Raw genomic sequence first — 10,195 nt, 5'->3', positions numbered from 1 at the left:
TGAGCACACTAAGCTTGGAGCCATTCACCACATCAGCAGTAAGAAGTGAATGCTGTGCTCACATTCTGTCTTTCAGACAAGAACTCTCCTCTGTCCATCAGAGCCATATCTACATCTGTTTGTTCTTGGATCCAGTGAGACCCAAACAGAGCTCAGGACCATCACCCTCTTCCTTTCTCATTTCTGATCTTCATTTAACGGAGCCACCATGTCCTGTGTCTCACAAGTGAGAACCAGGGTGTTCTGTGGGAGTCCAGCTCCCACTTTTTGAAGGGTTCTTAGGTGGAGGAGAGAGGGATAAGAAAAATATCAGATAGAAAGAGAGATCTAGATGACAAGAAGAAAAGACAGAGACACAGGGTAGCTTCAGGAGGGCCTGGGTCAATACCCAACAGCCTGGTCCTTTATTGAAAAGGGCTTTTTATAATATGCCAAGGGGAGAGGCAAAAGACCCCCCCACCCTGCAAGATCAAAGCACACCGTACTGCCAAGTGTAGACCCTTCCAAACACCTGGTAAACACTCCCTGTGGATAGATCATCTCATGCAGCCCTGCTGGGTAAAGCAAGCCCAGATTCTTTGACCTTCAATAAGTTCTCACTAGATAGCCTCTGTGGGTTCCCACAGTGTTCCTGACCTCCTCTTATCCACAGCCAGTAGTCCTGAGGCCTTGGAGTGTGAACTGCCCGATGCCTCCTCCAATATGCCTCTCTGTCTCTGACGTCCCTACGGTTCTTCTCTTACAGATTTAGTCTTCCATCAAATCCTACACATCCAAGCCTACACGAACCTTCTAGAAGGCCAAGCTGACCAAGATCCTTCCTGCAGACACTGCTCAGAGTGAGTCCAAGCTCCAGGGCAGGCCGTAGGATGTAATCCACACTGAAAGATATTTTGTTTGAGTATCTAGAGGCCAGAATCAATGTCTGTGGAAGCTCAGTGATTTGTCAAAGGCCCCCCTGAGTGTTTGCGGAATTGAACTAGGTTGTATTGCAGACAGCATGAAAGTGTTTCTTTTGGTGATAATATTTCTGACATTTAGAAACCTTCCTTTTGTAAATGTGATCTCCTTCAGCAGTACTAGGCTGTCGCCAAGAATAAGGATGAGCAGAAGCCCCAAGCAAATATTGTCTAAAATTTTAAGAAAAAATAATGGGAATGTTAATAAACACCGTGGTCAAACCATCTTCTCTGTGTGTTTTTATGAGAAGTATTTGAAGTTTTATGCTTCCTTGATGTTCAAAACGAGACAGTTTTTTTTTTTTTTTTGAACTGTTTGGACATTTTGAATTTGACCTTTGACAATCTTAGAAGGTGACTTTTCTAATCGTCTGTGAAGTGTAAGTACACCATGTAGTTTATTTAATTCACACTAAGGCTTCGGGTTGGGCGTCGTTTCTGAGTAAATGATAGAAGCCGTGAGTAGCATCTCTGTACTTAACCAACAGGGACAGCATCCTATGGTGACTGCAAAACAAAGAGCTGCCCAGGATGCTCTGCTGCTGCTTGTTTTTTGTATGACCAAGCCACACAGAGCTCTGTGTGCAGGGTGCTCAGTTTCTGAAGAAAAGGAAGGATGATGCAGTCTCACACGTGTACAAGTATCACTGGAAAAATAAATCAGAAATGAGCAAATATGGAGGCTGGTAGCATGTGAGAACGACCAGAGTAGATGGGGTGGAGGCCGAGTGCGGTTCTTTGTTACTTATAATATCTGGAATTTTGACTCACGTAGTATCAATTTAGAGTGACCATGAAAAGTACGTGCTGTTTCGGTGGTTCGGCGGGGAAAGGTGCTTGCTGCCAAGTCTGACAACCCGAGTTGATCCCTGAAACTCACATTTGAAGGAGAAAATCACTTCTCAAAAGTTTTCCTCTACCAGGAGGCAGAGACAGGCAGATCTCTGTGAGTTCGAGGCCAACCTGGTCTACAATGAGAATTCCAGGACAGCCAGGGTTGTTACGCAGAGAAACCTGTAGCACGAATCTGAAAAGGTCTTATTAATAGAAACAAACCTGGAGCCAGGTATTGGGGTGAATGCTGAAAATCAGAGAAGCAGAACAAGCCACAGCCACCTCACCTTGCCAATTCCTCAGCCCATCCTGTTTCCTCAGAATGGAAGCCTCTGAGTCCTCATCCACACTGGAAACAGCCAGGCATGGTGACTCACACCTTTAATCCCAGGAAGTAATGGCAGAAAGGTATGTAAGGCATGAAAACCAGGAACTAGAACTGGTTAAGCTTTTAGGCTTTTAGCAGCAGTTCAGCTGAGATCCATTTGGATGAGGACTCAGAGGATGGATCTCTGCCTCCAGAAGGCTAGGATTAAAGGTGTGAGTGCCACCATTTTCTGGCCTCTATGTCTGTCTAGTGGCTGTTCTGTTCTCTGAGCCCAGATAAATTTATTAGGGTGCACGATATATTGGGGAACACAATATATCACCACAGAAACCTTATCAAAAAACCAAAAAAAGAGTTGTCCTCTGACATCCACACATGTGTGCATGTACACACACACACACACACACACACACACACACACACACACACACATTAAAATGTTGGTCATTTGAAAACTAAGATAATGGAAGGTGTGGCCAGTAACAGTCCTCACATGCCATGTTACTGTTTAAGAAGCATCGGAGTATTCTTTGTTTCTGGCCTAGAGAGCCTTTTAAACAACTGACTTAGAAATGATTTCAACTTAAAAGAAAAACATAAAAATAAAAGCACAAAGAAGAACCGTGTCCCCTTTAGCAGACTCAACCCGCCGGCATTTTTCTTGTCTGAGTTGTTCTATCTGCCTCGCTTTCTCTCCAGACCCAGTTGCCTCTCGGGCCCATCTGGGATCTTGTTCTCCTACGTCTAAACGTTGATTATGTTTGGTATCTGTTGTTGTGACGAAACACCTAACAAAAAGCCACTTTGAGGCAGAGGGGTTTAATCTCGGCACGTGGTTTGAGGGGATACAGTTCATCCCGGCCGGGAAGTCATCATGATAAGACCCCAGGCAACTGGTCAAGAATCGGAGGATGATGAATGCAGGTGTTGGCGCCCTGTCTCCTTTTCAGTCAGTTTGGGACCCCGGGCCATGGAATGGTGCGGCTCAGGAAGGGTGAGATCTAGCCGATCCCTCAGACACACCTAGCGGCCAGTCTCTTCCAATGCTGTCAGCTGATAATCATTTTAAGTAGCACAGCGTCTCCTAAGGATGTAGCAATTGAACAGTTATCATCTTCAAGAGTTTATGGTTACTCACTGAGGGCAAGAGTCTTTTTGTTTAGGAAACAAATATTTCTAAACCAAAGACCCTTTGAAATATCTCTATTGTACAAAATGGCTGTGGAGCAATTTGCTACCACAGGTCAGGAGATCAATGAGATGTCACATGGAGCTTATTAAAGTCTTCAAATGGGTCCATTTGTTAGCGTCTCTTAGGTGTTTTTCCTCTTTCTTCCCTTTGCTCCAAACCAGGCCATTCATCTCACAAAGCCAGCAGCTCCCCTGCAGTTCTAAATGGAAAAGTCACATCGTAGTTCTGCAATGGAACTGGGGGGAGATTCTTCAATTACACTTTGTTTAAAAGTAATTAAATAAATGGTGCATTGTTTCAAGTGCGTCTGTTCCCCTCTGTTGAGTGCCACGGTCAGTGGTCGGTCTGGCCCCTGTTTCTTCCCACTCTGGCTGAGCTTGAGAAAGGGGAGACATGTGCAGCTGATGATGCCAGAAGCTGGAAGGAGCTGGGAGGGGTGCCTTTCCTTCCGAGGCTGCGTCAAGGACCCAGAGCCTCACCCAGCGGCTCCGACTCCCTGAGACAGTGCTATGCGGTCTGGTGTTTCAAACAATTTCAGAAACATTCCACAGATGCTTCAGTGCCAGATGCCATGTGGCTAAGTGGCTCTGCCGTTAATGGACACTGTTCCACAATCCTGTGGAGACGTGGTTGGGGCGCGGGTGACGTAAACCAGCCAGGCTGGACTTGTGACCTGCGTTGGCTTTCCCCTCTGACTCTGTTTCTGCCCACTCCCTCTGCTCTCTGTTCTCCTCAGAACAAACCTGAACTTGGCCAGACTGGTCGGGGATGTGCTTTGCCCTCATTAGTCAGGTCTTTGTGGACGGAGATTAGAGTTTTGAGCTAATTTCGACACTTGGAGGAAAATCATGATGTTTATTTGTTCAACTTTCTTTAGATTTTTTTTAAAAAAGATATTGGAGATTTAATGCTGGGCCTCAAGTATTTGAGGTAAGAACTCTAAAACAAAGCCATATCCCTAGCTTTTAAGAGCATTCATTTTGAGGCAGAATCCCACCAAGTTATCCAGGCCACACTTGACCTTTTGGTCTCTCAGGTAACTGGGATTATAGGCAAACCCTGCTTGGCAACAAACTCATGGTCTCGCATCTGCACTGCAGCCCCTCGCCAATTAAAAAAAATATTTATTTTTATATGAGTATGAATGTTTTGCCTGCATGCGAGTCGACACCACATCATGCAGTGCCTGTAGAGGCCAGAAGAGGGCGCCGCATCCCTGGAAGTGGAGTTAGAGCCGGCTGTGAGGCACCATGTGGGTGCTAGGAATTGACCTCGGCATCTCTGAAACAAAAATAAAATAATTTTCGGGCTGAGGAGATGACTGAGTGGATGAAAGAGCCTGCTACCAAGTCTGACAACCTGAATTTGATCCCTGGGACCCAAAGGTGGACGGAGAGAAGTGACTCCTGAAAGTTGTCCTCTGACTTCCATGTGTGCGCTGGAACATGTGTACCGCACCGTCCCCCCCCCCCCCCCCCCGCAAATAAGTGAATAGATAAATGTAACAGTTTTTAAAAAAACAATATAATCTAATTAATAAAATTGGTAAGTTTTCACAGACTTGTACATCTGCTAATCCTATCAATTTGAGAATATCCTCGACATCCCCAAAGATACCCCTTGCTGCTTAGGTCTAAAAATGGTACCTACCACTTCCCCGCCCCCAGCCACTACTCACTTGTTTCCTGCTTCTGTGGATCTGCCTGTTGTGGACATCTGGTTTAGATGTAATGCATGACTCCTTGTGGCTGGCATCCCGTGGGCAACAACATCATCTGTACATGTCGGTACTTCAGTTTTCTTTTGATTTGTTCATTTGGTGCTGGGATCATAGGTGGGTCCCTGTGTATACTAAGCAAGCCTATCCCCAAACTCTTCATTGGTTTTCATTGTCAAATAACATTCCACTGCAAGGAGAGACTACAGTTTCACTTACACATTCATCGCTTGATGGACGTACGAGATCTTTCCGATTTGGTGTCATGATGAATAGCACTATTGCGGACATTGGCGCACCGGTTTTCATATCTTGTCAGTTGCTGGTTTTTAAATATTAAATGTAATGTTACCATGACTATCTCGGTGAAAATATAATTTAGAAAAGTAGTGGGGAGATTTCCAGTCACAGAAAAAGAGCATAAGTAAAAGCCCCCAGGCGTGGCTGTTTTAAGTCATAGGTCCTTCGAGCAATCCCTTCCGCATTAAAACGGGGTACGGGAAATGTAGTGATCAGATCTAGTGGGGAGCCTCTGGCCCACAGTAATTTTCCAACATGTCTTAGGCACATCACATATCCTCCAAACCAAAGAGAGAAAGAGAGAAGGGTGGGTGGGAGAAGTTTCTTAGTGTCGTGGGCAACCGTTAATGTAGGGACTGGTTAGAGTGTGAGAAGTGACAGTTGATGGCCCAGTCCTAAGTGGGGTCCCTATATCCAGGCCTCCGCGGCTCAGGGTACGCTGTGGAAGAAGGATGGAGAGAAAGCAAGAGCTGGCTGGGGAGGAGTGTTGTGAATGGTTTCCAGACATGCCACGCCGTTGCACGCAGGAGCGCAGAGTCAGCTGTGGTTACCTGCACAAGGTAGGGCCCATCAGCAGTCTCTGGGGTGGGGGAGGGCCCGTGAGGCCCCACCTCGGTCGGTTGGCAGTTAACTATCCTGAGGAGAGGGAGTTATTTGCTTCTGGAGGTGTGGCTGCTGTAGGATGGCCGGCCTCCAGTCTCCTGTATCTGCAGCCAGCATGAATTTGATTCAGTGGGTTAAAAATAAGATATGACGGCGGGAGGGGGGATGTTTGCGGGGAGGCTGGGCATCGGGACAAGGGACTAGGGGAAGGTATGGATATGTCTACATGTGTGAAATTATCAATCAACCAATAAAGAATAAAAAACATAGTATGGGCCTTTCCTCTCTTTGGAAACATTATCACCAGGTCCATATGGCCCCTCACCAGGACACTTGGCCTTCCTTTCCAAGGTCTGCATTCAGCCAGACATGACACCTGCAGACCTGGGAGCATGCCCCTGCTTTGAAAGCCAGCTGGGTCAGGACCACTTGACCGTCTGTCCGTCTGTCCGCCAGACTGCTTGCTTCTTGTCAGCCCACAGCCAAGCTCAGCCCTCAGCTCCCTTGCACTCGCCGAGGCATTCAGTTAAACCCTCCATTATCTCTGCCTTTGGATGTCTCCTTATTCTGCCTGTCGTATCCATGCAGCAGTCTCCTGGGCCTCAGCTGTCAGAGGGAATGGTTTTGTTCCGGAGTGACCTTTTTCTGCTCTCCTTTCCCCGGATCTGTTTGCATCTGCTCTTTGATTTTGCTATTTCTGCCCCAGGGTCACCACCTTCATTTTCTGTCTTCGCGCTTCCCCTTAAATGCATTCGCAGCAATATCTGTTTTATTCGTGAAAGCCCCTGGCTAGAGTCCTTTGGAAAGCTCTCTTTATGACACTAAAAATGTTCCATTATTCGGCAGTCTTTAAAGGGGAGAAGGACTTCTCTTCTCCACATCCTTTCTCAATTTTCTATGCTTTAAGGAATTAATTTCGACCCCTGCTCTTGCATAAACAGGAGCGACACAATCTTTTGCTTTACATCTACTCTCTTAAATGGCACCTTTTGTTGTTATTTTGTATTTCACTTTACGAGCAAAGGTCTGGCTATGTAGCCCAGACTGACTTTGAATTTGCCATCCTCCTCCTGCACCTCTTGAATTCTGGGGTTACAGATGGGTGCTTTACCACATCTATTTTTTCTGGTCATTCCGTCCTTGAGTAACTAATGGACCCTTCTTAAAGAAGAAAAGGAAAAGAATTAAGTACTAAGAATGAAGAATTACCGAAGTGATTTTATTTATAATAAATGACAGATAAGATGCTGCCTACTGTGGGTCATTTCTTGACTTTAGCAAGGTTATGATGACTCAAGTCTCATGTTTCATATTCAAAGCCTTGTGAAATTTGCTCGTGAGGAAGATGTGCTGGGTCTTTTCTCATCAGTTTCTGGTAATCACAATAGTGGCATGTTGTACCCAGTGGGCTTGACAGCTCCAGAACCAATTTGTACCTGAGGTCCAGTGTCATTCTGGCTTATTGGATGGGCGTCTGGGTCACCCAAAATATGTTGTTATAATTACTGATTGTTTCGGGAGCCCTTGTGGGAAACATTACAATCTGTCGCTATACCTTGGAGTCTGATGCTGTCCGCTTTAATGCAGAGACCACCCTTTGTCTCCCTCTCCCCAGCTCATGCCTTTCGAGGTACCCAGGCAAGGAATCCTGTTCAAACCTCCCCTTTAACTTTCCAATGGCCCTTTGAGGGCTCACATCAGCGCATTGATCTTTTTTCCCACTCCTGTTCACTTTCATGGTCTTTCAACTCTTACCCTGCTCTTTTTAAACAAAACCCTGAAAGCCTGAACTTACACAGCTCTTGCCCTGTGGGGGAATTTGGTTATTTCCCCACCCAGTCTTTTCTCTCAAAGATTTCTTTCTTCAAATTCAGTTCTGTTTCTTGTCAAAATTATACCAGACCCTGTCTATTTGGAGATTCTTGGCTTCTTCTCTAGCTTTTGTTCTTATGGGATGGGAGAGACAGCTGTGGATTTAGGACTAAGGCATTCCCAGAGAAACTGCCCCCACCGAACCTCAGAGACTCTAATGACCTTCCGGCTTGTTTCCCTTTCAGGCCTTTGGTATTTCCTTGAATGTTTCCTGCGTTTTCTTCTGACTGCTCACTTCCCTTTGTTCAGGTTCTGCCACTTCACTTTTTCTAATGAATTTTTCATCATTTAGCCATTCTATCATATTTGGATGCAATGCTGACAGTTGATGTCAAACTTGTTGGGGCTGGGAAGCTATTTTGGGGTAAACCGACTCCCTGAAGTATCCAAGGAATAGCTGAATGGCTGAGTTGGGGGACAGCCAGCATGAAAAGATGGGTTTCCAGATCAAGGTGGTGGATGGGGACAGGAAGCAATGAACGAATTTATCAGAAATCAGAGGTGACTAGGACAGTGCAGCCACCGGGAATTGGCAGCCATCTTGAGGACGGTTTGAGCTCCCACTGCAGATGGGACGGGTGTGGGGGACCACAGGGGTAGATCTGAGGCAATCTTATCTAGTCAGAAGGAGGCAGAGACACCAGCTGATGCTACATGCACCATATGCACCAAATGCAAGGCTTGCCTTTGGGTCCTTCTGAAGAATGCAGCTCATACAGAGAGCCTTGTGAGTGTCTGTGGGGTAAAGGCAGTTTTATTTGCCATTCATTAACTTACTGTGGTTCTTGTTCTAGGTTTCTGAGTAGCCTCAGAGGTGGTTCTTAGATCATTTTCCTCAGTAAGGATTCGTTTTTCTCCAGCACTTTCTTTCCATCCCCCTTGTTAACTCGCTGCGACCTCTTGCTTACTCTGTTGCTCCTTCCGCTCCTCCTTCCTCTCCTCCTTCCGTCTGAGAGCCACCTCCTCCTCTGTATTCTCTCCTTGGCATCTCCAGTTTCACGGGCTCAGCTGTGTGTCTTTCTGTTTGCTTTGGCTCCTGTGGCCAGCGTAGCAAAGACAATTTTCATTTTATGGTCAAAGGTTCCTGGTGGCTTACAGAAACACTCTTTTATTCCACTGTATTTGGGAAAAGGCTGTCCAAGCATCAGGGAAGAGACAAAGAAATGGGGAGAAAGTAAGAGAGAAGAGAGAAAGGGAGGAGGCGCTCATCTTTTAGAAAGAATAGACTGAAACATTTCTAGGGGAAATTGCATATTTGGACCATGCTCTAAAATACCCCAGGAGGAGAGAGGGGAGGGAGGGAAGGAACTATGTCATGGTTAAACAGTATTGGTCACATTGTCAAGCTCTGTAATGAACACATACAGATTCAATAGCTGTATTGACCCCAGCTTTGAGGATGTTTGACATTTCATGATAAAAAAATGTAACTTGTGTTTTATTAACGTTTTGGACATGGGTTATTGGTCTCCACAGTCACCACAGTTTTGTTTTTTTTGACTGCATGTGACTCTCAGGTGACTTCTTAAACTCCATTCACAGCATCCTTTCCTAAAACATGTCTCAACTCTTGCTTCCTAGTGACTGATTGTCACGCCTCTGGCACTGTGGCAGGCACAGTGCCTGGCTCATCTTCGGAGCGCACTACCTAGCAGGTTTTATTGACTTGAAATGAGCTGAAGGAAAGTATCTGTCAGGAAATCCGTGGCCCATAGACACGCCTTCCCCACTGCCATGACTCTTTCTGGACCTGAGACAGCAGAAGCTCCTAAGGGAAGCCACAGCACATCTGTGCAGGGTTTTCCTCCCTGAGTGTGAGAGGAGACCCCTTGGCTTTCTGTATACATGGCCATATCACTATGAGATTTTCTCATAGATCTGGTCCTTTTTCTTCTGGTAATTCCCGTTTCCTTTCAGATCTAAAGGTCACATTAGACTTGCTGCTTCCAGTGATTTATAGTTAAATAACTCAGGTGTGGATGTAAATTAGTGTTTTTGTCTTCTCTGTATAGTATGCTTTGAACGTCCTCTATCTTAATACATCCTTCATCCCTGGACAGAGAGATTGATGCTCTTTTTCTCTTCTCACATCTGTTGGGTGCCTGGACCCATTTCATATCTTTGTCATTTCTCTTATGGTCCCAATGTTTCTCCCTTCAGACCCAAATCCTTGACACGCCCCCTGAATTCTTTCTGTTGGGATCCATCCTTTGTTTGAGGGGGTCCCTGCAGGTGTCACACAGAGAAATGAACTACATGAAGAGATAAGAATAAAAACCTGTTTCAGATTGACTTCGTCAACCTGGATCAGACTTCGTGAAGTCTAATAATAGGTGTTTTATTCCCAATGCATTGAAGCCCAGTATAATTTGAAAAAAGTTTCCTGGTAT

Source organism: Peromyscus leucopus, chromosome 4 (genome assembly GCF_004664715.2).
Source record: "Peromyscus leucopus breed LL Stock chromosome 4, UCI_PerLeu_2.1, whole genome shotgun sequence".
Classification (NCBI taxonomy): domain Eukaryota; kingdom Metazoa; phylum Chordata; class Mammalia; order Rodentia; family Cricetidae; genus Peromyscus; species Peromyscus leucopus.
This window is presented reverse-complemented; position numbering follows the sequence as displayed.